This window comes from Phascolarctos cinereus, unplaced genomic scaffold (genome assembly GCF_003287225.1).
Source record: "Phascolarctos cinereus isolate Bilbo 61053 unplaced genomic scaffold, phaCin_HiC Scaffold_2;HRSCAF=192, whole genome shotgun sequence".
Lineage (NCBI taxonomy): Eukaryota > Metazoa > Chordata > Mammalia > Diprotodontia > Phascolarctidae > Phascolarctos > Phascolarctos cinereus.
This window is the reverse complement of record NW_027555625.1, coordinates 141,156,001-141,183,890: the sequence shown is the minus strand read 5'-3', so window position 1 is coordinate 141,183,890 and position 27,890 is coordinate 141,156,001. Positions and strand designations below refer to the sequence as shown.

The 27,890-nt window shown below is 34.9% G+C and overlaps 1 protein-coding gene across 6 annotated transcripts in view; it reads right to left on the bottom strand.

Annotated features, from left to right (window-relative positions):
• The window catches only part of PPP3CC (protein phosphatase 3 catalytic subunit gamma), a 104,107-nt gene that overhangs the window by 75,505 nt on the left and 712 nt on the right, over window positions 1-27,890 (bottom strand). The window lies entirely within an intron of this gene.

The window sequence follows — 27,890 nt, the reverse complement described above, 5'->3', positions numbered from 1 at the left end:
ATATTAAGTTTTTAATAAAACATTTCATTGAAAAATACATGATCACAAAACCAACAAGAATTATTTTTCATTTCAGGTGTATTTGTTCTACTTTCGTTTTCATTGACTAATGCTTTTGGGATAATCTGACTTAAGTAAATTCAATTTCCCTCCACTGTTTTGTTTTGTTTTTTTTTTTTTTACATTTTCCAGACAATTCAAATCAAAAATCTTATACTCCTCTTCAATAATATCTTATACATGAGCTGGAATACCAAACTAGTGTTGTATTTGGCTGCCATGTCACCAAGGAGATCAAATGTTTCCTGGCTATGGTTTTGGGTTCTTTTGATTTCATATCTGTGGTAACTCTATTAAATTGGACACACTTCTCTAAGAAACAGTGATAGAGATATTTTTTATTATTTCATTCCTTGAAAAGTAAAGAAAAAGGTCAATGCTGGTTTTGCTGATTTTTTAAAATCTTTGTTTATAAAGGCAAAGACTTACTGGTTAGAAGAGGAAGAAGGGGCATAGTCAAAAATGGGCATAATGTAAAAGCAAAAGACATCAAATAAACCTTTTTAAAAAGTCCACTTCATAATCAACTAACTTCCTTTAATCTTAACCTTTATCTTTTTTGGTCCTTCCATGTTGTGGTATTCACTGAGACTATGCTCCCTTCTGAAGATATTCCCCTGCTGGCCACCCTTTCCGATATTGGCTACACTTTCTTGAATATCTCCCCAATTCACTCATCTGCACAGTGAGAGAGTCAAAATACTACTTGCTCCCCATTTTCTCTTTCTTCCACCATCACTTACCAACTACTTCTATTTTAAGTTTCAAGTTAACCAAATATATCACAAAATCAAGATCCTTATGGCCATTAGGTACTAACTCCCAGGTCATTCTCCCCCCATTTTCAATAAGTTCAGTGTCTATCTCACAATCTCTACACCCCAACTCCTCCAACTACAACCCTCTCCACACTAGGGATCTTCAACATACAGATCAATGCTCCCCTAGAAATACCCAAAATTCTGAGTTCCTCGACCTATTCAATTTCAGTGACCTACTCTTCCTCATTATTATCTCTATGCTGATGATTCTCAGATCTATTTATCTAGACCTAATCTCTCCAGTCTCATATCTCCCACTGACTACTGGACATCTCAAATTGGTTATCTGCTAAACATCTTTAGCTCAACGTTTCCTAAAGCACCTCCTGCAAGGAACTCCAAGAGTAAAAGTCTCAGATATGTCAAAGACAAAATTCAGAGCTCTCATGTCAAAGAAAAAAATATCACTGACATCCACAAAGAAGCAGTTCAAGTTCACACGAGTAGGATCACAAAAGACCTAGCAGCTTCTACTAAAAATGTGATCTTGGAATCAGTCAGTAAGAGGAAATGGGGGAGAGGGTTCTTTGTTTAATTTGCAGTCATGTCCAACTCTTTGTAACCCCATTTGGGGTGTTCTTGGCAAAGATACTTGAGTGGTCTGCCATTTCCTTTTCCAACTCATTTTTTACAGATGAGGAAACTGAGGCAAACAGTTAAGTGACTTGCTCAGGGTCACACAGCTAATAAGTGTCTGAGCACAGATTTGAACTCAGGAAGATGAATCTTCCTGACTCTAGGCCTGGCACTGTAGCCATTGATCACCTAGGTGCCCAAGATACTAGAATACAATATTGTAAAAAGCAAAAAACAAAGGCTTACAGACAAAAATAACTTATCCTAAACAAAAGTTAATATAATCATATATGGGGAAAGAAAACCTTTAATAAAGAGGGCTTCCAAGCCTTTAAAATTAAAAGACTGGAACTGAATAGGAACTTTAAAATACAAACATAAGAGCCCCAGCATCTTTCACAGAAGCAAGGAATTGTCAACTGAGTAGGTTCCCATTGGCTGGGCTAAAGAAATTGTGGCACCTGAATATAATGGAACACTACTGTCCCAAAAGAAAAAACAAACAGGAAGAATTTAACCGCTTATGGTAAGACTTATGAACTGATGCAAAATGAGGTCATCAGATTCAGTAAAACAGTTTAACAGTACTCACAACAATGTAAATAAAAAAAAATAACAAAAGAAATGGACAGATGTATAATTAATAATGACCAATCTTGATCTCAGAAAAGATTCTGCATTTTCCTTCCTTCATTTGCAGAGGTGGGAGATTATTGGTATGTAAGACTATCAGACAAGATTAACACGATACCTGGTTCTGCTGTTTTTTAAATTTTTTTGTAATGAGTGAAAGTTTGCTAGGTAGAGGAGATGGAGTAGGATGTAGTCAGAGGTAAATGTGATATAAAATCATAAGGCAACAGAAATAAAATCGAAGAGTTGGGATGAAGCTACCTTAATCACACAAGTGCCATTTCCTCATTTTTATTTTCTAAATTTGGCTAATATGACACTGACATTGATTTTAATCTTTGTTCTATCCAGTTAATCATCTAACTGAATTCTGAAAGCTGATTTTGAAAATTATTCTTATAGTGACAATTGAGTTGTTTCCTATACATTAAAATACAAAAAGTTCTACATAGGTTGACGCTAAGTGAAATGTACTGTGTACAAAGTAACAGCAATATTTTAAGATGATTAGCTGTGAATGACTCAGCTATTCTCAGCAAGACAACTCTGAAGGACTTATAATGAAAAATGCTATTCATCCCCAGAGAAAGAACTGATGGTGTCTGAATACAAATGTCTGAAGTATACTTTTTTAAAACTTTTTTTTTTTCTGTTTTCTTTTACAACATGACTATTATGGATATGTTTTGCATGACTACACAAGTATAACCTATAAAGAATTGCTTGCCTTCTTAATTGGGGGGAAGGAACAAAGAGAATTTGGAACTCAAAAGTTTTAAAAACAAATGTTAAAAATTGTTTTTCCATGTAACTGGGGAAAAATAAAATACTAAATAGAAATAAATTTTTTTAAAAAGATATAGTAAGTTCATTTGGGGGATATTTGCCACATCTTGCAAACCTCTCCCCCACCTTTAAAAAATTTAACTATTTTATTACAAATTAAGCATCAACAACTATCCTTGTTTAATTACTATTTCAATTTAAATTAATTAACTTCAAGTGTTGAGAGTCGTTCAGTGCTTTTTTCTTAGTCCCTCCATCAGGATTCTTTATCTATTCATTCCTGTTCATTTTTGCTCACTAATTTTCCTCCTAAGAGTGCATTTAGTATTTACTCCATTTTTGTTTTTTTCTTTGCATTATTTCAGAAAGATCATTTTAGATTTTTTTTTATTTCTCATTATTGACTATTTAAGTTACACTAGAATGTTCCATTACATTAGTGATTCACAATTTGTTTAACCATACTCTCCTGTTGAACATTTAGGTTACTTCCAACTTTTTGCAATTACATCTGATACAAGTAAAAAAACCTTAAAACAAATAGCTCTTCTTTGTTTTTGATTACAACAATAAGGTATATTCCCAGTAATAGAATTATTAAATCAAAAGGTATAATTATTTTTGCAACATTTATTGCACACTGCCAGATTGTTTTTTTAAAAAAATTCTACATAGTTACAGTTCTACCAAAATTCTCTATTAGCCTGACAGTACTAAATTTTAATAATTTATTTCGGCCATTTCTGTCAAAATATCAAAATGATTTTAATTATTTTTTAAAATTAGTGAAGCTGTAACTTTTTTTAACATGTTTGAAAATTTTTATTGTTTCTTTTAAAGGAAATATTTTATCTACTGTGGACTTAAAGTTACCACTGACTTTCTATCATTTCCTTTTATATTTCAGATATAAAGTTTTTGGTTTTTAAAGTTTTTATATTTGTCATAAATTATTCTCAACCAGATATTTTTTCTTTTGCTTGTTTTTGCTGTCTCTGACTTTTCTTGAATCAACTTTTTATTTATACAAAGGTGAAGATTTGGAGAAGTGTATATAACTTTAGTTTCTTTTTTCTGAATCTATTTCCAATCAACCTGCCTAGGTCCCTGACCCAACCTTTATGTTGAAGTCACTGAATATTAAGATGAATGATGATTTAATTTGGAGATTTTGTCAAATTCTTCACAGAATTTCCCTCTTATTCATTTACTGCAATAGATGATAATGCATAAGTTGCCATTATCTTCACAGTGATCATATGATCAAGATGACACGACCCTCTGAAATGATGTTTATTGTTGTCTTTAGGCACATGATGAAACTCCTACCACTCCTTTGTCTAAGGAGAACTTGTGAGCTATCTATTCTTCCCTTTAGGTGCAATTTCTTTATGACTTCTGATTATTTTTAGTGTGAATACATCCCTATGAAAATGATTCAGTCCTTCTAGTTTACAAGTTAATCTTTTTTATGTCATGAACCCCCATTTGGCAGTCTGCTGAAACTTATGGAACCTTCTCAGAATTTTTTTAGACACCATTTTTTAATTAAGCAATCAAAATTAACTATTAAGCAGTTATTGTGTTTGTTTCATGGACAGTTGTAACCAAAAAAGCTCAACAATCATAGACCAACTGTCTGGTGATGAGTTAATCTGTATTCAACTAGGCTGGTCCTTGGAGAGAGCCAGGAAGAACTGGATGAGTCCCTTAATTTCTCAGTGGTCTCTGTACACAACCTTCTAAAACTATAAACCTGCAGAGAAGGGGTTGCCTTATATTGGTACAGTAAAATGTTTTTTTCATGAGTTCTCTTTATCACAGAAATCACAGCTCCAGACCCTAGCCCTACCTAAAAAATTATTTCCTTCAAGTTTCCAAAGAAATGGTTCTGTATTTATTTACTTCTTTGGGATTTCCCAACAGAATGCATAGGCAAATATATACATATATGGTTCAGTAAAGCAACTTTTTTTTTTGCCTCTTTCAGTTGCTTGACTTCAGTCAAACCCTGACTTTTTAGCTAATACAAGTTATTTCATAAAACAAAATCTCTAGTGCTAACATCGCATGTCTTCTAAGAAACTATCAAAAAGAACAAGTAGCTATACAATTCTATTTAGCATCTCTCAGTTCTCAGAATCTCTAACTGGAATCATCATTTTGACTAGTTGTATGCTTTTAGCAAATAACCAATAAAAATAAATCAACCAGTAGCATAAAACAAGCTAAATGAGATTATAATTGCAAAGTGTTTTAGCACAGTGCCTGGCACACAAGTAAGTGCTATAAAAATGCTAGCTATTATTAAGTATAGAATTACTATAATCCTGTGATAGCATTATAAGATACTAAAGTTTTCAAGTTCAAAATACAAGAACTATAATTTATACAGATGCCATAAGTAAGAAAAATGTAAAAGTGCAGGCAAAAACCTCCAAATTTCTTATATCTGCTTCAATATGTAAAACCCTACAATTTCTTGTGAAAGACAACCCGATTTTTTTCACAATAATAAAAGAAAGTTTACTCCTTACCATCTCAACTACTTTGCTTGATTATATATGCTGCCTTTTAAAAAGTATGAAATCATTTGATGACTACAATTAGAACAATCTCTACATCAAAGACATGAAGTTGGAAAAAAATTCAAGTAAAATACTCCTATAGTAGAAATAGGGAAGGGCAGCTAGGTAGTGCAGTGGATAGAGTGCTGGCTCTGGAGTCAGGAGGACCTAAGTTTAAATCTGGCCTCAGACACATAACACACTTACTAGCTGTGTGACTCCGGGCAAGTCACTTAACCCCAATAGCCCAGCCCCCCCCCCAAAAAAGAAAAGGGAGTCATATTAAAAGTACTTCAAAGTTCACAAAGCATATTTCTCACAATAATCCTGGAAAGGAGCTAGATAAAGTATTATCATCATTTTACAAATGAATAAACTGAAGCTCAGAGAGGTTAAGAGATTTGCATATGGTTACACAACCTGCATCAAACAAAGCTAATACTGAAACCTAGGTTTCTCCTAACTCCCAAGTCCAGTCTATTTCCACTCTAGCATGCTTTTAAAAAACGCTTTTCATGTACTTAAAGCACAAACCTACACAAAAAAGAATCTTCAAAATGCCAAAGCATTTGTGGCCCCACAAAATGTTCTCCTAATTACTAATGTACCAAATGAATTCTTCTTCCCCTCCAGGGTGACTGCTCTCAAATTCCATTAGTTTTGTAGGCAGCAGCACCATCTATCCTCCTTTGTCATCCTCTTTTGACTTTGGACTCCTTTCTTCTCACTCCCTCCACCCAATCACACCCAATCAATTGTCAAAAGTCTGGTCCATTCTAACTACCCCAACTCTCAAATCTATGCTCTTTTTATTTCTTGCCTGGACTATACTAACAACCTCCAAACAGGTTGTAGTCTCTCCCTTCTTCAGTTCATCACACATAACAGTGCCAAAATGCTGCCTTCTACTTCTAGGATAAAATACAAACTTAGGCAATCAAAGCCCTTCTCAATTTAGCTCCAGTTTACTTTTCCAGGTTTGTTTCACACTGCTTTATTTCACACACTCTACAATCTAACCAAAATGGTCTATTTGTTGTTCCCTAAACTTTACATTCCATACCTTGAGTCAGTATCTCCCTGACATTATAGTTTAAAGCAATCTTCGGAAAATATGTAACTTGTTTGTACAGTAAAACCAAAGAGTATAACAAACCCATATCACAAGCTGTCTATATCCATCTGATAAGGTTTTAAATAAATTGATTTTATTCATTTTAACCTAGCTTTTCACCTCTATGTCAGGCACCAAATTCCCTGTTTCAATGTGATGACTTAATAATACTCTTGAAGTATAAACCAGTTTATAATTATGAACAATCATAAATCAGCCAAGCATTGTAAAGGTTACTTTACCTATATTGTTAAAAGTAGCATTCCACTTTTATTTAAAGCAAAACGAATAATATTTCCCCAGTTACATGTAAAGACAATTTTTAACAATTCATTTAAGAAAATTTTAGTACCAAATTTTAGTTCTCCCCTCCCAGAGACAGGAACCAATTTGATATAGGTTACATATGTTCAATCATACAAAGCACATTACCATATAAGTCATGCTGTGAAAGAAGACACCGACCCAAAGGGGGGGGGGGGGAATGCAAAAAAAAAATACAGAAAATGAAAAACAGTATGTTTCGATCTGCACTCAGACTCCATCAGCACTTTCTCTGGAGATGGATAGAATTTTCATCATGAGTCCTTTGGAACTGTCTTGGATCACTGTATTTCTGAGAATAGCTAAGTCATTCACTGTTGATCATTGTACAGTCTTGCTGTTACTGTGTACAATGTTCCCCTGGTTCTGCACACTTCACTCTGCATCAGTTCAGATAAATCTTTCCATGTTTTTCTGAAACCTGCCTACTCATCATTTTTTATAGCATAGTAATATTTTATTACAATCTTATATCACAATTCGTCCAATTGATGGGCACCCCCTCAATTCTAATTCTTTGCCACTATAAAAAAAAAAACAAACTTAAAGCAAAATGAATTAGGAAAACAATTTTATTTCAATGATCTGATATATTAATTTTAAAACCTTTTTCATCAATTATACCCAAGTAATTTAACACTTAAAATGACTAAGTAAATTATCTTATCATTTGCAAAAAATAATTTCACAGATGACAGTTTACTTTTATAACTCTCATGTCAATTAAAATCAATTTAAAGAGCTAGTAACTTCAGAAAAGTGATGGATATATAGGATATGAATTAAGTCCACATAAATCATCAGCATTTGTGTATATTACCCCACAAAAAAACAGTAATAAAAGAGAAAAATTAAATTTAAAATAACTATAGAATATATAAAATAATTGGAATCTACCAAGACAACAAAAGAACTATATGACAACAATTTCAAGACAATCTTTATGGAAATAACAACAGCCCTAAATAACTGAAAAAATATTAATTGCTTACAGATAGGTCAAATCAATATAATAAAAATGATAATGCTACCTAAATCAGTTTACTTATTTAATGCCATACCAATAAAACTACCAATATATTAGAGAACTACAGAAAATAATGAAATTCATCTAGAGGAAGAAAAAGTCAAGGATATTAAGAGAAACAAGCAAAAGTGGGAAGGAGGCTTAACACAACGAGATCTCCAACTATATTATACAGCTATCTAATCATCAAAACAATTTGGTACTGGTTAAGAAATAGGTGATCAGTGAAATAATTGGTATACAACACACAAAAGTAAATGAACACAGTATCCTACTGTATGATAAACCCAAAGACCACAGCTACTGGGACAAAAGCACACTATTAGACAAAATCTGTTGGGAAAACAAAAACATTTCAGTTTAAAACCAGGCACAGACCATACCATATACCCAAGATAGGTTCCACCTATATATGACATAGACTTAAAGGATGAAATAATAAACCAGGAGTGAGCAATCTGTGGCCTTGGGTTCCCCACCTGTATGACATAAACAAATTAAAGGAACAAGAAAGAAATAACCACTCAGATGTTCAGATAAGGGAAGAGTTTGTGACTAAAGAGGAATTAAGGAGTATCAAATTAAAATGGATAATTTTGATTGCAAAAAAAATTAAAACATTTTGCATAAATAAAACCAATGCAGCAAAAATTATTAAGGAAACAGGTAAATGAGCAGAAAAAAAACCTTTGCAGAGTTTCTCAGATAAGGGTCTCATTTCCAAAATATACAGGGTGTCCCAAAAGTGGTAGGTTAACTTTAAACTTTAATAGCTCGAAACTGCACTAAAACTTTTGAGATACTCTGTATTAAGGAGGTTATTCAAATCTATGAGAATAAGAGCAATTTCCCAAATGACAAACTGTCAAAAGATATGAACTGGCAGTTTTCTAAGGAAGAAATCCAAGCTATCAATAGTCACATGAAAAGATCCTCTAAATCACTAACAATCAGGGATATGAAAATTAAAGCAATTCTGAGGTTCCACCTCAAGTCCATCAAATTGGCAAAGGTGAATTAAAAAGAAAAAAAAGAAGTGTTAGGCTCTGGGGAAATAGGCACATTAATGCATTATTAGCAGAGTTTATGAATTGGCATAACCATTCTAGAAAGCAATTTGGAACCATATTCCAAAAGTTACTGAATTATGCATACCTTTTGACTCATTGATATCATACAGAAAAGGTTTTATATGTACAAAAATATTTACAGCAGTATTTTTTTTTGTAGTAACAAAGAACTGGAAACTAAACGGGGCCCATCAATTGTGGAATGGCTGAACAAATTATGGTGTATGAATGTAATGAAACACTATTCTGCCTTAAAAAAAAAAGTTTCAGAGAATCTTGGAAAGACTTATATGAACTGATGCAGAGTGAAGTAAGTGAGCAACAGAAGAATAATTTATACGGTAACACTGTAAAAATTAACAATTTTGAAAGACTTAAGAAATTTTGATCAATGAAATGACCAATCATGATTCCAGAGGTCCAATGATAAAACATGCTAACTCTTGACAAAGAAAGGAAGATTCTGCAAAGATTCAGAATGAAAAATATACACACACACACACGGATATTGCTAATATAGCAATTTTCTTTTTCATACATATTTGTTAGAAGGGATGTTTTTCTCTTTTTCTTCTCTCAATTGTGAGAGAGGGGCAGAAGGAGAGAAGATATATTTTTAATTAAAAAAGTAAAATTCCATTATAAACACTTAAATAATTATACATAAAATATTTCAGTATTCACTATTTACAACTGCCAAGAAACAGCTATCTCCATCAGTTCTATAACACCAAAGAACAGAAGCCATCTAGTTCTATCTATTCCTTCACCCCTACTAGATTTTCATTACTATCACCAAATTCCTTAGTTATTTGTATATTTATATGCCCAATAACTATTGTTGATGCTCTATTAACACAAAATCCCTATATCTGGTCTTAGCTTCCACAAACAGGTTTTGCCATTGTCATAGTTATAAACTGTATTTCCATTTTATCACTTCAGGCATTTATTAGAATAATCCTTTTTAAAAAAAAATTCACAAAGCCAGGACAACACAATTTTTTTAAAGGAAATCATGATTTTACACATGAATTTCACTCAAAAATTTGAAAGAGAACAAGCCTTAAATAAATATGGAGTTGCAGTAAATGTGCAACAGTCAATCTTACTTCTCAAGATCACTTATTAGTTGAAGCATTAAAGATTGTTTACAGAGCTGTTACTAATATAAAAGGCAAAGCAGACATTCAAGAGATAGCTACAGTATTGTTTTCTGTTCTTCCAAATGGTATTAGTCACAGGTTGTTCCACAGCTTGTTACTTTTTGGAGATTATATAATACACAGTATAAGTTCTATTCAAAATACAATAAAAGCATAGAAGCGTAACCTAACAAAGACAGCTATCCTATCCAAATATAACAGAATATTCCAAGTCCACAATGCATATGATTTATTTTATGAAAAGCACCATCCAAATACCTAAAGATATTTTAATGTATAAAATAATTCCATGTGAAAATTAAGCTTATGCCACAGATAACATAAATGCCTTGAGATTAATAATCTGGTCTTATACTTCTTTTTATACATCACAGACACTTGCATAGGGCTTTGTCTAAAGTAAGCTCTTAAAATGAGTTGACTGATGTGAATTTCATTTTCTGGGCTATTTTATCTTTCAATTTAAAAATACCTGTCAATTGTTAAATATTACATACAATGTACCATAATACTCTCAAATCATTAATTTTACCTTTTCCGATTTCCCTCCACCTCTAAGTAGCCTACAGAGGGAAAACAAACATCCATTCAGATCTCACTGACAAGAAATCCTTTCCTCAGTTAACTTCCTGTACTATAGTTTTTATTCATGCTTTTCCCACTTGCCACATTTGAAATTCCCACTCACCTTTCTCCAGGCAATTCACAATGTAGCTATAATTCAATTTAGTAAGTACTATGTATTTATTATTTTGTGTACAAACCACTGTGTTAAGCACCAGGGACACAAAACCAAAATGAAACCGTGTCTATCCTGGAGGAACTTTCATTCTATTGGGATGATTCAACGAAAATAATGTTACTCTCACAACCAAAGAACCACTCCAGGTCCTTCCAATAGTTCTCCAATTCTTCTTTCTCTAACACTTACTTCTAAGCATATCTTTTTCCTTAGCTTTCTCTCTCTCTTTTTAAAAGCATCTTTATTGCCATTTTATTTTTCTTATGTCCTCACAGTTATCCCAAGTATCCCTCTCCTAATCCACCCAGAGAGCCATCCCATATGACAAATAGTATTTCTTTTTAAAGAGAAAGAAAAATCAGCACAACTAATTAATACATTGAAAATATCTGAAAAATGCACAATGTGTGCCACCTATGGACCTCCCACTTCCATGGAGGGGTAAGACTGAGGATGTCCTCTCAGATCTCTTCATCTGAGTCCTGCTTGATCATTATAATTTTGTTATATTTCCTTTGGTTTTTTTTGGTGTGTTTTTCTTTCCACTCACATTGCTGTAGTTGTGCTTATTGTTTTCTTAGCTATTCTTAGTTCACTCTGCATTAGTTTATGTAGATCTTTCCATGTTTCTTTGCCTTCATCACACACATTTCTTACATTCACGTACCACAATTTGGTTAGCCATTCCCTAATTGATGGGCAGCTGCCTAACTTTATTTCTAATTCTTAGCTATCACAAAAAGTACTGCTAAAATATTTTGGAGTACATAAGGATTTTCTTCTCAATGGCTTCCTTGGGGTATAAGTCCAGTAACGGAATTTCAGGTTCAAAGGATATGGGTATTTTAGTCACTGTATCTGCATAATTACAAATCACTTTCCAGAATGATGGCACCATTTCACAGCTCCACAAAAAATGTATTATTACCGTGCCTATCATTCCACAACCCCTCCAACACTGATTGCCAGTTTTTGCCATTTTTGCCAATCTGCAGAGTGTAAGGTAAAATCTCAGGGATGTTTTGATTTGCATTTCTGTTATTAATGATTTAGCATATTCTTTCATGTGGTTGAGAATACTTTGGAATTCTTTTGAAAACTTCCATAACTTTTGGCCTTTTATCTATCTATACACACATACATATATTTATTATTTATGTATCCTGGATGCTAAACTCTTTTCAAAGAAATTTTATACCAAGATTTTTTTTCCCCATTTGAACATTTCCCTTCTTCACTTCTACATTACTTCTTTCTGTGCAGATGCTTTTCAGTTTCAAGTATTCCATGTTATCTATTTTATCTATTTTATCTCTTGTTTGGCCAAGAATACATCTTCCCTCCCCACAGCTGTGAGAGGTACATGAGCTGTTTCTCTTCTAATTTTATAATAATATGAGCTTTAATATTAATGCCAAATCCATTTAGAATGCACTGTGGAATACAGTACAAAGTACTGGTCTAAGCCTAATTTTTGCCAGAACGCTTTCCAATTTTCCCAGCAGTTCTTTTAAAAATCAAATAAGGAATTTTTTCCTAGGTAATTTTTATTTTCCATATTTGGTTACTGAGTTCTATTATTTATGATTCTCCCTTGTCTACTCTGTTCCACTAATCACTCTTTAAAAAAAATCAATACCAGATGGATTTGGTAACTGTTGCTTTATAATATAGTTGGGGTCTGGAAGTGCTTTTCTTCTTTCATCTCTGCTTTTTATTTTTCTTGATATTATAGATCCTTTTTTCCCCAAATGAACTGTGTTATTATTTCATCAAGTTCTATAAAGTACTGCATCCTCTTGGTAATTGGATTTATATAGCATTAAAAGTGTAAACTAATTTTGGTAGTATTGTCACTTTTATTATATTGGTACAGCCTAGCCAGTAGCACTGAGCATTTTTCTAGCTAGGTTGTTCTTTATTTCTTTGAGGAATGCTTTGTAATTTAATCTATAAAAGTCTTTTAATTGCTTTGGTATATTGATTCCCGTAGTTATCTGGAATGGAATTTCCATTTCTATTGTATTTTCTGTGTTTTGTTTTTATTATATAGAAATGCTGTTGAGTTTTGATGATTTATTTCATAGCCTGCAATTTTTCTTTTTTAATATTTTATTTTTCCCCCAATTACATGTCAAGACAATTTTTAGCATTCATTTTTACAAGATTTTGAGTTCCAAATTCTTCTCCCTCGCTTTCTCCCCTCCTCTCTTCCTAAAATGGTAGGCAATTTGATATAGGTTATACATGTGCTATCATGTAAAACATATTTCCGTATTAGTCACAGTTGTGAAAGAAGAAACAGATCAAAAGGAAAAAAAGAATAAAGTGAAAAAATATGCTTTGTTCTATATTCAGAGTCCATCAGTTATTTATCTGGATGTGGACAACACTTTGCTTCATGACTCCTTTTCTACTTGTCTTGGATCAATGTATTGCTGAGAAGAGCTAAGTCTATCATAGCTGATCATCACACAATGTTGCTGATACTGTGCACAAGCTCATTTCACTTTGCATCAGTTCATACTATTCTTTCCAGGTTCTTCTGAAATCTGCCTATTCATTTCTTATTGCACAATAGTATTCCATTACTGTCATACAGCAGTTTGTTCACCCATTGCCCAACTGATGGGCATTCCCTCAATTTCCAATATTTTGTCACCATGAAAAGGGTTGCTATAAATATTTTTGCATACATTTTCCCTTTTTTATATTCTCTTTGGGATGGACCTAGTAATGACAGTTTGGTTGCCCTTTAGGCACAGTTCCAAATTGCTCTCCAGAATGGATCAGTTCACAACTCAATCAACAGTGCATCAGTGTCCCAATTTTCCCACATCCTCTCCAACATCTTTCATTTTCCTTTTTTTTGTCATATTAGCCAATCTGATAGGGGTAAGGTAGCCTGCAATTTTTCTGAAGCTATTAGCTGACTCAACTAATAGTATCTTTGCTGATTCCCTAGGATTTGCTAAGTAAGCCATCATATCATCAGGAAACAGGGATAGTTTTACCCTCTCTTCATCTATTTTCATGCCTTTAACTTCTCTTACTGCTATTGACAGTATTTCCAGAATGAGAAGAAATGAATGCAGACAGTGGGGAACTTGCTTCACTCTCGTATTTACTAGAAAAGTTTCTAGTAAACTCCCATTGCATGCGATGCTTGCTTTTGGTTTTAAATTGATGCTTTTCATAACATTTTTAAAAGGTTAGCACAAAAGATGTTGTACTTTGTTAAAAGCTTTTTTTTTTCATTTATCAAAATGATCACATAATTTTAGATGCTTTGGTTTTTAATATGATTAATTGCATTGATTTTTCCATATTTGAAGCATCCTTCTTGGTATAATTCCCACAGTCATAATGAATGATTTCTCAGATAAATTGTTGTAGTCCGACAGGACTTTGTTTAAAATTTTTGAGTCAATGTTCACTAATGATATTGGTCTACAGTTTTTTGCTTGTGTTTTATTTTTCTCTACTCTACATAGCAGGACTATATTTGTCTCATAAAAGATTCTGGTAGAGTGCTTTCTTTCTCAATTTTTGAGAATAATTTGGGAAGTACAGGTACCAACTATTCTTTAAAAGTTTGACAGAATTCTCCTTTGAATCTATGAGGACTAGGAGTTTTTTTCCTTTGGTAGTTCCTTTATGACTAGATCTATTTCCTTTTCTGAGAATGAGTTAAGATTTTTATTTAGTCTTCTCATAGTTTGGGTAATTTATATTTTTGAAGTTATTCCTCTATTTCTTTTGTATTCTCAGTTTTGTTCACGTAACTGTGCATAATGCGTTCTGATCATTCTTATTTCTTCTGGTTTTGCTGTCATTTCATCTTGCTTATTTGCTATTTTACTGATTTGATTTTAAGCTCTCTTCTTTTCAATCAGATTAGCTAAGGGGTTCATCAACTTTATTAGTCTTCCCAAAGAACCTGCTTTTAGTTTTATCATTTCTAGAATTCTATTTCCAATTTATCTTTCCCCCTTAATTTTTAAAATCTCCTTTTGTGCATATTTTAGGTTTATCTGTTGGCTTTCTAATTTTTTTTTAAATGCACATATTCATTCATTCCTTCTCTTTTTCTATTTTGGTAATATAAGATTATGAGGATATGTTTTTCCCTAAGGAGAACTTTAGCTGCATCCCAGAAATTCTGATGTCGTTTCATCACTTTAATTTTCTTTTACATAGCTATTGTTTCTACGGTTAGTTCTTTGACCCACTCATTCTTTAGGATTTCACTGTTACCTTCCCTTAATTTTTAAGTTTTCTTTCAAGTAAGGCCTAACATCTGAAACAATTTCCCTTTGTCACAACCTACTTCACTGAATATAGCAAAAAAAGTGACAGTGTTGCAGTCAGAAGACTTAAATTCAAATTCTGTATCACTTTTTGTTTGTTTTTAGGCAATTGGGATTAAGTGACTTGCCCAGGGTCACACAGCTAGTAAGTGTCAATCTGCATCACTTTTTGGCTGTGTGACTTTGGATGACTCATTTAACCTCTCTAGGCCTGTAAAATGTACACTGTAAAATGAAAGGGCTGTATTAGATGACCTCAAAAATCCTTTACATCTCCAAATTTATGATCCTATGACCTCTCAAAGTGATCATGGGCACTCAAAGACCTAGTACATGGCTGCTTTTCCTCAAGTATATATTAAGCTTCTAGTGTTTACCTAATTTAGACTTTTAATCCCTGAACACCACACACTGCAAACATTCAATAAATGTTAAGATAATGATGATGATGATGATGATGATGATATGTAAAATCTATATCAAATGGCTTGCCTTCTCAATGAAGGGAAGGGGGAAGGAGAGAGAGAATTTGGAACTCAAAACTTTAAAAAACAAATGTTAAAAGTTGCCTTTTCACGTTAATGGGGGAAAATATTAAATGTTAAAAATGATAGTAATAATAATGATAAATATTTTCTTGGTCAGGTGCATATACTTTGTATATAATTTCTGATCTTCTTTTCCAGACAGCCTGGCTACCAAGCTTAAATCCTTTAACAGCAATATGCAAAGAGTAACTGAAAGATTTCGCACCAAAAGCTAAGTTCACTAGCAAGCCATTCTAATATACACATATACATCTGAACAAACGTGTGCTTTAAGCAGATGAAAGCAGGCAGGATTGAAACTTTCAAATCTAATCTTTAAAACAGTTTTCTTAAGTAAAAGTACGAAAGTGCTAAAAATTAGATATTAAAATTTAATATTAAAAATATAAATTTAATATAAAAAATAGAATAAATAATAGTGTCAAACTCCTGTAAGAACAGAAGAGGAATCAAAGAAAGAAAGCTCCACAACTTCTGTTCATGCTTTGTCATCTGTTACACACACACACACACACATTATTTACCTAGTCCTATACACCCGTACATATGTACACATGTACGTGTTTCAGCAAAGGATATTGCCCAAAAAAGAGATCAAATAACAATACCTGAACAGGTGGGGGTCTCCTAGTTATATTCCTACATACGTAGAATCAAAATGCAAATCCACTGACATTATTCTTTACCTTTAAAAAATCACCAGCAAAGTATTCAATTCTTTGAAATAACCTCAAGTTTAAAATAATCAGCCCTACCTATCTTGAATTTTTCATATCAAATGTTCCTTTGTTTCTTTATTGTTCCTTAAATCTACTTCAAGTCATGAGTTCATAAGCCCGAAGCTTTTTCTGAATACCATATTTCTGTTCCTACCAAATGGAAAGATGTTCATAATATTTTTCCTAGGAGGTTTTTCTTAACTGCATTCCTTTTAATTTTTATCCTTTTAGATAAAAGTGGCACATATTTTATGGGAAAAAGAAACAACTTTGGTACCAAATGTCTGAGTGACATTAGGAAAAAATCTGTTCAATCACTTCTTGGATAATGCTTATGATTTAAAGCTTATATATTAAAAAAAAATTTGTTTAGCCTGCCAGCAGACTACCACCAGTGCAAAAATACTAAGGAAAATAGCTATTTCTTCTCCAGGGAATTCTCTTATATATACCCAGGAGAAAGATGATCCACCCAGACTTCCAACATTTCTCTCTACTAAAAGCTCATTACACTGATAAATTATTAAACACACGCAGTCCAAAAGGTAAACCAATACAAAACTCTTACACTGAAGGAAAACATACAATTTTTTTGTCCAAAACTGCTAACATTATATAAACATAAATATGCATATTTGGCTATATTTATGCTCAAAAGTTTTTTGGTGTAGGCCAATGATTTAATAGTATAGTAAGGAAACACCTATCAATGCAAATCAACAAATGGTAGTCTTAGAGAGCTGTCTAGAGGCGTGTGAAGTTAAGTGACTTGCTTAGGGGTCATGTCAGTCAGTCAATAAAAATTTATTAAGCTTCTTAAAATGTGGTAGGAGATAAGTTCTTAATCAGACCAGCAATGGAAACAATTAAAGTGGATTAATTTTGATTACATGCAATTGAAAGGCTTTTGTGCAGATGAGGTTAATGCATCCAGAATGAGAAGGGAGGCAGTCGAATGGAAAAGAAGTCTTTTATTAAATTTCTTAGATGAAGGTTTGGTATCCAAGATATATAGACAACTAACAGAAATGTAGGGCCAAAGTCATTCTCCAACTGGCAAGTGATTAAAGAATATGAACAAACAGTCCTCAAGAGAATTACAAACTATTAAGAATCATATGAAAGAATGCTCCAAAGTACTAACAATAAAAGAAATGTAAATCAAAGCCAACAACTGTCAATAAGCATTTATTAAGCACCTACTATATGCCAAGCATTGTGTCAAGTATAAGGGATACAAAGAAAGGTAAAAGACAGTCCCTGCTCCCAAGGAACTCACAGTCTAATGGAAGAGATGACATGAAAATAACTGTGTACAAATTGGAGTTAATAAACAGAGGAAAGACACTAACATTAAGGGGGATCAGGAAAGGCTTCTTGTAGAAGACAGGATTTTAGCTGAGACTTGAAAGAAGTCAGGAGGCCAGAAGATGGAGACGAAGAAAGAGAGCATTCCTGGCATGGCAAACAGACAATGAAAATGCCTGAAGTTAGGAGATGGAATGCCTTGTTCTAGGAACAGCAAGGAGGTCAGTGTCCCTGAACTGAAAAGTACATGTATGTAAGGTGTAAGAAAATTGGAAAGGTAGGAGGGGGTCAAGTTGTGAAGGGCTTTAAATGCCATAGGATTTTACATTTGATCCTAGAGATGATGGAGCCATTGCAGCTTATTGAATAGTAGGTAGCATGGTCAGATCCGTGCTTTAGGAAAATCATTTTGGCAGCTGAGCAAAGGACGGACTAGAACAGGGAGAGACTTGAGGCAGGGAGGCCAACTGACAGGCTACTGCAATAGTCCAGGTAGGGAGGTGATGATGGTCTGCACTAAGATGGTGGCAATATCAAAATAGAAAAGAGGGAATATAACAAAGATGATACAAAAGTAAAATCAACAGGACCTGGCAACAGACTGGATGGGGTGGGGACAAGGGGGTGAAAAGACTCAGGAATTGAGAATACCTAGATGTGAGCTGAGTGACTGGGATCATGGGTTTACCCTGGATAGTAACAAGGATGACAAACAGTCATAATAATGTGGGAGGATTTTAGAAAGACAGGAAAGAGAATGGATTGTTGGTGGAACTGTGAACTGGTACAACTATTCTGGAAAACAATTTGGAATCACGAAAACAAAGCAGCTAAAATGTCTATATGCTTTGACCCAGTACTAGGCACATACCCCAAAGAGGTCATTGATAAAAAAGGATTCAATATGCTCCAAAATATTTAGAGCAGAACCTTTTGTGGTAGTAAAGAACAGGAAACAATAAATATCCATCAATTGGGGAATGGCCAGGCAAATTGTGATGCTCAAATTCAATCAAACACTGCTGTGCTATGACAGAGAATGAGTATGTGAATACAGAGAAGCATGAACAGACTTACATGACATGATGAAGTGAGCAAAGCCAGGAATGGGACTAACTACAGCAATGTAAATGGAGGGAATAACTACAAACCAATTGAAAATGAATAGTGCAAAATTACAAAGGATAGGTTTATCCCTGAAGAAAAGTTATGAGAAGACACCTCCCCCACTCCTTGGCAGAGGGAGGGCAGGGTAGAGCCACAGATGAGGAACGGTGTTATGTTGTTGGTTTTGTTCATTTTTTTCCTCCTCTTCCACTTTTTCTTTCTTTTTTTAAAAAATCCTCTCATAATGGAAGAGATATGAGAGAAACCTGGCGATGTGAAGACAAAAGATATCAATAAATTGGACATCTCAAAGACATTTTAAATTCAGCATAAGCAAAACTGAACATATCTCTCCCCCAAAACTCTCTCCTCTCCTTAATTTCCCTGTTATTTTTGAAGGGATCACCACTCTCCCAGGTACACAGGATAAGTACAGAAGTATCACCTTCAACTACTCACCCCTCATGTCCAATATGTCACCAAATCTTGCTGACTCTACCTTTATAAAATTTTTCATATATGCTCCAGTCTCTCCTCTAACACTGCCAAAACCCTGGTGCAGACCTTTATTGCCTCACACCTGGACACTGCAACAGACTGGTCTTGCCTCAAATCTCTTCCTGTGCCAGTCCATCCTCCATTCAGCTACCAATATGATTTTCCTAAAGTCCAGGTCTGACCAAGTTACCCTCTCTCTATTCAATAAAATACAGTGGCTTCAGGATCAAATATAAAAACTTCTGTTTGGCTTTTAAAGCCCCTCATAATCTGGCCCCTTCTTGCCTTTCCAATCTTATTTCCTCTCCTTGTAATATGCAATCTAGCAACACTGGCAGCCTTGCTGTTCCTCATGTAAGATACTCCATCTCCCAACCTCATGCATTTTCACTAGCTGCTGTTCCTGTCTGGAATTTTCATTCTTCATGTTGCCTCCTGGCTTCCTTCAAATCTCAATTAGAATCCCACATTCTGCAAGAAGACTTTCCTTGTTCCTTTCAGATTTCCTCTCACTTACCCTGTTGTTTCCCTAATTATAATGTAGACATCTTGACAGCAGATACCACATTTGCCTTTCTTTGTATCCCCAATGCTCATTACGGTTACTGAATAAGAGTTTAATAAATGCTTGCTGACTGTCCTAATATCTTTCCTGAATTTCTCTATGTCCATTGAAGAGTCAGTAATCTCTACATTCATGTCCCAAAGACACCTAAAACTCAACATATCCAAAACAACTCCCTTTCTTCCCAAACTTCCCTGTTTTTGTTAAGGATAGCATCATTCTTTCAGTTATCTTCATTTGTAACCTTTGAGTCGTCCTTAACTTCTCCTTTTCCCTTAACCTCAACATCCAATCAGTTGCCACTCCTTGTCAACACTCTATATATCTCTGCTAACTGTTCACTTCTTGACACACAGAGAGCCTCTACTCCAGTTCCAGACCCCACAACGGTCCTAATTGGTCTTACCTCTCCCATACATCTTTCCAATCAAATGCCAAACACTCCTAAAACACAAACCTCTCCATTTCTCTTTCTCATACACCTCCTCTTCCCCTCACAAATATCTTCAAAGGCTCCTCACTGACTCTAAGATAAAATACAAACTCCTCAGTCTGACATCTAAGGCCCTTCACAGTCTTGTTCCCATCTAGCTCTCCAGGCTTATTTCATATTATTTCACTTCATGTGTTCTCTATTACAGTCAAACTGACCTGCCAGATGTTTTCTAGACACAACACTATACACAACAATACACATCAAAAGCTTAGGTGCCATTGCACAGGTGGTTCCCCACGTGTAGATGTAGCAGTTCCTCAACTGCTTCATAGAACCCCTAGGTTCTTTTAAAGGACAGCTCAAGTGCCACCTTCTTTGTTGTTTAGTCGTTTCAGTTGTGTCCGACTCTTCATGACCCCATCTGGGGTTTTCTTGACAGAGATATTAGAGGGATTTGCCATTTCCTTCTCCAGCTCATTTTATAGATGAGGATTGAGGTAAATAGGGTTAAGTGATTTACCCAGCTAGTAAGTGTCTGAGGCTGGATTTAAACTCAGGAAGATGAGTCTTCCTGACTCCAGGCCCAGCACTCTATGCACTGCCCCACCTAGCTGCTTTATCACTTTCTATAGGAGGCCTTTCTTAACACCTCAATTACTAGCACTCTCTCCACTTTCATTTACTCTGAATATACTTTGAGTTTACTTGCATATATATGTCTGAATTTACTTACATGTTATGTCCCAATATGATCCAATAAAACAATCATTTATTAAGCACCTACTCTGTACAATGTATTGTGCTAGGCACTAGAAATACAAAAACATCAAAGAACTCCCTCTCTCTTCCCTTCTCTCTCTCCATGACAGTCTTTCAGAGAATCACAAAATTTAAGACTTTGAAGGAATCTTAGTAGCCACCTAGTCCAACCCATATATACACAGAATCTCTGCTAAAAAATGCCTGGCAAGTGGTCATCCAGTCTCTTGCTTGAAGGCCTCCAAGGAGGTGGAATCAGTCTTGAGGCAGCCCATTTCACTTTAAAACAGCTCTATTCATTAGGAAACACTTCCTGATACCAAGTCTAAATTTGTTTTAATTAAATTTCCACTTATAAATGTCCTCATAGCGGCCAGAAATGAACACAATACTCCAGATGACATCTAACAGGCTTTTTAAACTTCTTTAGATATTGTTAAGAGTAAGGAATAACCTCGGCTTCAAAGAAAAGATATAAACACTTCTCTCTGCTGTTCTGCAGAGGTGGGAGAATCTAGGAATGTGGAACAGTACATTTGACAACAGATTTTTTTGATGTGTTGATCTATTTGGCCACATTTTTCCCTTTCTTCTTCCTCTTTAAAAAAATTTGTGGTTAACAAGGGCTGTACTCTGGGAGGGATCAGGAGGAATAAAAGGCCATGTAGCAATGAAGGTCCAGTTTAGATTAAATTCATAATAGACCTAATCAGTAAGATTTTGAGATTTTCTCCACTACCATTAAATAGCACATGAATAAGAAGGAAGGAGACTGACAGTGAAAGTAATCAAAAATTGGGGTTTAGCAAGATGCAACAAGAGGAAGGATTCAAGAGTAGAGAATAACAGAACTGAACTGATTCACCAAAAGGGACAGAAAGGGACAGGAGAAAAGTGTATCCAGTACAGTCAAGCATGATGACTAAAGAACTGAGGGTAGAGTGAATGGAGGTCATGGTGGAGGGAATAGTGAGAGGAAGAGAAAATAAAAGCTTGTTAATTTTTTTAAAAGTAAAATAAAAGCATAAAAAAGAACAAGTTTAGAGGTCATAAGACAAAGGGAAAAAATGGAATGATAGATTATAATAAGATAAAGGAATTTCAGAGTTCATGAATTCTGTGGAAAACTTGTGGGTGATGGCAAGATCAAGGGTATGATTATCTCTATGTATTGCTATGCATGATAATCAGCAGATTGAGGAATTAGGAAGTTGAGTAACTGAGCGAACACCAAAAAGTCTCCTAGTATGAGAGCAGAAATCAAAATGAAAAGAAACACTGTAGTCAAGGTGCTGAACTCTCAAAATAATGTGGGGCTAGGGAGAGAGAAAAGAGTATTCATAGATAATGGTCATCAAGATCTGAAACAGATGATGAATTTGGATGGCAGAGACCTCAAAAGGAGATATTCTTGAGTGATGGTGTCAGAAGGAAAGTCTGGAAGTAGCAATGGGGAGCAACACTACCATTTGAGGGGTGCAATGTTGATGATAACAGTGTCATCAAGAAGGAGTTAGGTATATGCCAGAAATGTGAGAAAGTGTAAGGAAGGAAAAAATGTAATATGAAAGAAAGTCTGATGGCACAGGAATTCCAAAATGCACAGTGAAAAGAATGCACAGATCTGGAAGGGGACCTTGAGGGGCTTGGATTCAAGCAGACTGGATTAAGTAAGAATACAGTTAGCGATGGGGATGGAGAATAAGAGTACATCAGCAACCAGGGTTTCAGAATCACTTGGATGGGGAGTATGATAACCACTGAGGAATAAGTCCAGTCAGTGTATCAGGAGCAGGGCAGACGTCTCTTGAGGAAGGGATATACTGTTCAAGATCCTCCCCTGAGGTTTAACCTTGTGGGAGATAGTGATATTGTAACATGAGAGGCACTTCATAGTCTGTCTCACAGCAGGCAAGAATCTGTCTTAGAAAAGAATTTAAAAAACATACCTCTTTCTCTTCCTAGCAGAGGTGGTATATTACAAATGTGCACTACTGCACACACTCTCAGAAACAGCTGATGTGATGGGTCATTTTGCTGACCTGCTTCTTCTTTCTTTCTTTTTAAATATTTGCTACAAAGGATGGCTCAGCAGACAGGAGGGGAAAGAATGAAATATTTGGAAATGAAGATGCTGTAAAAGCAAAAGATGGCATGAAAAATAAGATTAAAAATATTAAAAACTACATTTCTTTGTTACAAGGGAGAGTTGTCTTTAAAGGGCTAGAAGGAAGTGACCACTTAGGAGTTATGGAAAAGTGACAGCAATGTTTAAAAAAATCCATGAATATAAAAACTATGAACATAATCAACAAGTCAAATAATTTATTAATTGTTTTCTATGTTTAAGACACCATACAAAACATGAGGATAACAAAGATGAAAACCTAACAGTCCCTACTCATGAAATTTACCTTCTATTCAGGAAAATAGCATTACACATATAAACAGATTCAAAATATATACAAAATAAGGACAAGGTAATTCAGGGAGTATTAATATTTATGGAGATCAGGAAAGACCTTATAAGTGGTGATGCTTGAGCAGAGCTCTGAAACAAGCTAAGCATTCTGAGAGGTAAAGGTGAGGAAGAAGAACAGGCAAGGGGTCAGTCTGTGTAAACATCCAGAGACAGGTGATGGGATGCCGAGTAAAAAAATAAGTAGACCAATTTGGACAAGATTGTAAAGTGAGGGAATGAAGACAAGCAGCATGAAGTATATCTTGAAAGGTAAGTTAGAACCAGAACATGAAGGGTTAATGCCAAATAAAAAAATTTGTATTGAACTCTAGAGACAACAGGGAATGGCACTGTCCAATCTGTGCTTTAGGAAAATCACTTGGTAACTGTGTAGAAGATGGACTGGAGAGAGGAAAGATCAGAGTACAGGGGACCAATTGAGAAGCTACTGCAATAGTCTAAGTGAGAAAGATAAACTGGCTATATGACAGGAAGAATCAACAATACTTGGCAACTGACTAGAAATCAGGAGGAAACTGAGGATGATGGAGATTTCTAACATGAGTGACTGGAGGATCAGGATACCATTAAGAGAAAAAGTGAACTCATAACATGTATCCAGGGAAAGTAATCTCCTATGGTTCAGTACTTCATAGCCTTTAGCTCATGTAACTCTCTACACAATATATTTAGGCAACAGAGTGGATGAAGCACTGGCTTTGGGGTCAAAAAGGTCCAAGTTTACATCCTGCTTTGGATACTTATCTAGTTGTATAACCCTGAGCAAATCACTTAAATCCTGACAGTCTCTATTATCATCACCTGGAAAATGGGGTAATAATAGGACCTACCTCACAGGGTTGTTATGAGGATCAAATATCAAAATATATGTAAAATACTTTGCAAGCCTTAAGGCTTTATATAAAAACTAGCTATTATAACTACTTCCATCAGAATGAGAGTGCTTTGTTCCAACAAAACAAGAAGTCTAACTTCTAAGGTGTACCTACTTTGAAAATGAATTTTTACAGACTCTTTATAACTGATGCATGTGTACATATATGTATGTATATGTACGTATGTGTGTGTGTATGTATGTATATGTGTGTGTATACACACACACACACACACACACACACACACACACACACGGAAAGCAGTAGGGACAGCACCTGTAATTTCACCTGTATATGGAACTCCTGAGTAATTCAACTCCTTCCAATGCAGGTTGCCATATTCTCTGAAACTTACAGTCTTTGAGAGCTCTAAGAGCATTGAGAGGGTAAGTGAGATACTAAGGGTCACACACAGAGTACCTACCAGAGGCAGGACTTGAATCCAAGTCTTCTTGGCTTCCAGGGCAACTCCCTACCTACTAAGCCTGTGAACTAGCAGGCTGCACACTGACTCAGAAAACCACAAATTACCATTATCTACATTGCATTGTATTTATTTATTTTATTAAACATTTCTCAAGTACATCCTAATCTGTTTCTAGTCTCATCCATAGTTTTGTAGTCCAGTGGTCTGCAACCTGGCATTGAGTCTGACACCTCTGCACTATGCCACATGGATATATGGGTGATACGTATCTATATCTATATCTATACAGATGTAGCTATAGATTTAGATCATATACAGACATATGAGTGTATATTTCTAAAGCAAACTTCCTTATTTCTAGAAATGATTCAATCTGAAGTTATAAATACTTTTAAAAAAATTCTGTCAAAGAAAAGCAACATTCCTAAACCAAATAAAATACACAGTTCAGAATTTCATCAATTAAGTTGAAAATGAATCATCCATGCGGATTCAAGCATTTGGGTCTCTAGTTCTTCAACCTAGGTATCAGAAGCAGTGACATAATGAATCTGAATCATTACAATAAATTAAAGAAAAGATTTTTTTTAAGCAGATCACTTTTACATAATAGGATCTAAGAGCTAGAAGTGACCTCAGAAGTCATCTAGCCCAATCTTCCTATTTTATGGATGTGGAAACTGAGGCCCAGGGAGGTAAAATGACTTGCCCACATAATTAAATATCAAAGCAGAACGTGAACTCAGATCCTATGACTCAAGAGTCAGTACTCTTTCCACTGGACCACACTACCTTGATATCTATCGTTTTTCATGTTACAAAAGCCTTCCACACATTGGGAGGAAGTTAGTACCAGGAACCAAAATGTCAAACCAGAACCCACAACTGCACAAAGTATGCATTCAACAAATATTGGAGTGAATTGAATACATTATATTATAAAAATTCAATCAACTTGTTAAATGATAAACATTCTATATTAGTACATTTGTTATATTCATATCAACATGGTCAACAGAAAAACTAAGAAGCCACAAAACTAGAAAAAATAGCTGTATTAGTCTCTGTAAAGCTGCTTGTTGGGGCAGCGAGGTGGCGCAGTGGCTAGAGCACCGGCCCTGGATTCAGGAGGACCTGAGTTCAAATGTCTCAGACACATAACACTTACTAGTTGTATGACCCTGGGCAAGTCACTTAACCCCATTGCCTAGCTTAAAAAAAAAAAGCAGCTGCTTGTTCTGGATAAGCTATGTACATTTTTAAAAAACTGACTATTTTAATTCTGGTGCGCACTGTAATGTCAAAGACAAAAAGAGACCGGACCTGTGATTTCACTGGTATAGGATACTTCTGGATAAGGACATTTTCTTTACCAATGCAGGTGATCACCTCATAATGAGATGATAAATGATTTGCCTAGGGTCATACAAGCAGTGTGCATCAGAGGGAGGACTTTCTGGCTTAAAACAGCACTCCATTCACTATATCACACGGCCTCTTCAATTTTCACAATGCTTATTAAACTTTCTGAGCAAAATTCCATGGTCAGTGGCTCCTATCACCTAAGACTCCAAGAATGATCTAAATTTATCATTATCACCATCTCATTACTGAACTACGTTGTACTTAGGTAGTGTTTTAAGCCTTTCACATTTACTGCCATTTGATTTTAACATTAAATCTGTGAGGAAGACTGACTAGGTATTATTATCCACAATTTAACGACACACACACACACACACACTCACACAAAAACAGAAAAGTGAAATCCTTTGCTCAAAGGCATTTTCAGCAAATCAATGGCAGGGCCAGAACTCAAACTCAAATCCCCATCAAGAGTCCAGTGTTCTTTGTACTATTTTACTTGGGTACTTTTGAATAATCAGTGATTTGTATGGCTACTTCCTCCACTCAATTCAAGTTTCACACCCCTACTTATAACAAACGATTTTAAAGGTCCAACACAATGACTTATTCACAATTATGATTCCGAGTCATCAAAAAATAATACGCTATGCTCAGTTTACCTTAAGACAGGGAAGAATATGATAGATTTTTAGAAATCTTTACAATCACAATGGTTTAATTTTTAAGTTTCAGTACTAAAAAGAGTAAGTTCAAATTATTTGTAAAATATAAATACCTCATACCCTGATGGTGCCAGATAACCATCATTAGATAATAGACTTAGGGCTGAAAAGGACCTCGGAAGCCATGTAGTCCAAGCCTCTCATTTTACAGGGGAAGACACTGGGGTCAGGGAGGTTAAGTAATTTGCACAAGGTTACACAGTATTGTTACATGTGGGATTTGAACCTCAGATTGTCATCTTAACTCAGAGCCAGTACTCCACTGTACCACCACTTAATCTCCACTTGAACTAGAATATTTATTAAACACATATTCAATCAACAACGTCATAAAGCTGGTCTCTTATAAACAAAAAACAAGTGTTCAGTTTTTTTTTCCCTCAAAACTGGGGAACGTAGAAGGGACCTTAGAGACCCTTCTCACTCCTGACATCCGTCACTATTTATTCCTTTCTTTTTCTAACACCAAAATGAAAAGAAAAGTTTGAATCTCTTCCTCTAACCAATCCCTCCAAATCAAAGTGAAGGTCTGTTCTCAGGATTATGCAGGCACACATTAGTGTTTTGAAACTAAGTTCTGTTACACAGGAACGCCAGCAAAGGGTGTGACATGAAGTCTGAATAAAAGACATACTAAAGAGAATACTTGTTTGACAGATCTTGCTAGTTTAACAAAGCACAAACCCTATACTAACTCAGTTAATAGCTAATCTTCCTAAAATGAACATCTAGATCGAAAAATATCGCTCTCGGGCTTTGACTAAAGCATCTTTTTAGGAAATAAGTAAATCCCTTAAAGCGATTTCTTTGAAGGCTTATTTCACCATGTTTCAGGAGGACTTTAATGCAGAAATGCACCAGACTTAGGATGAGGGGGCGA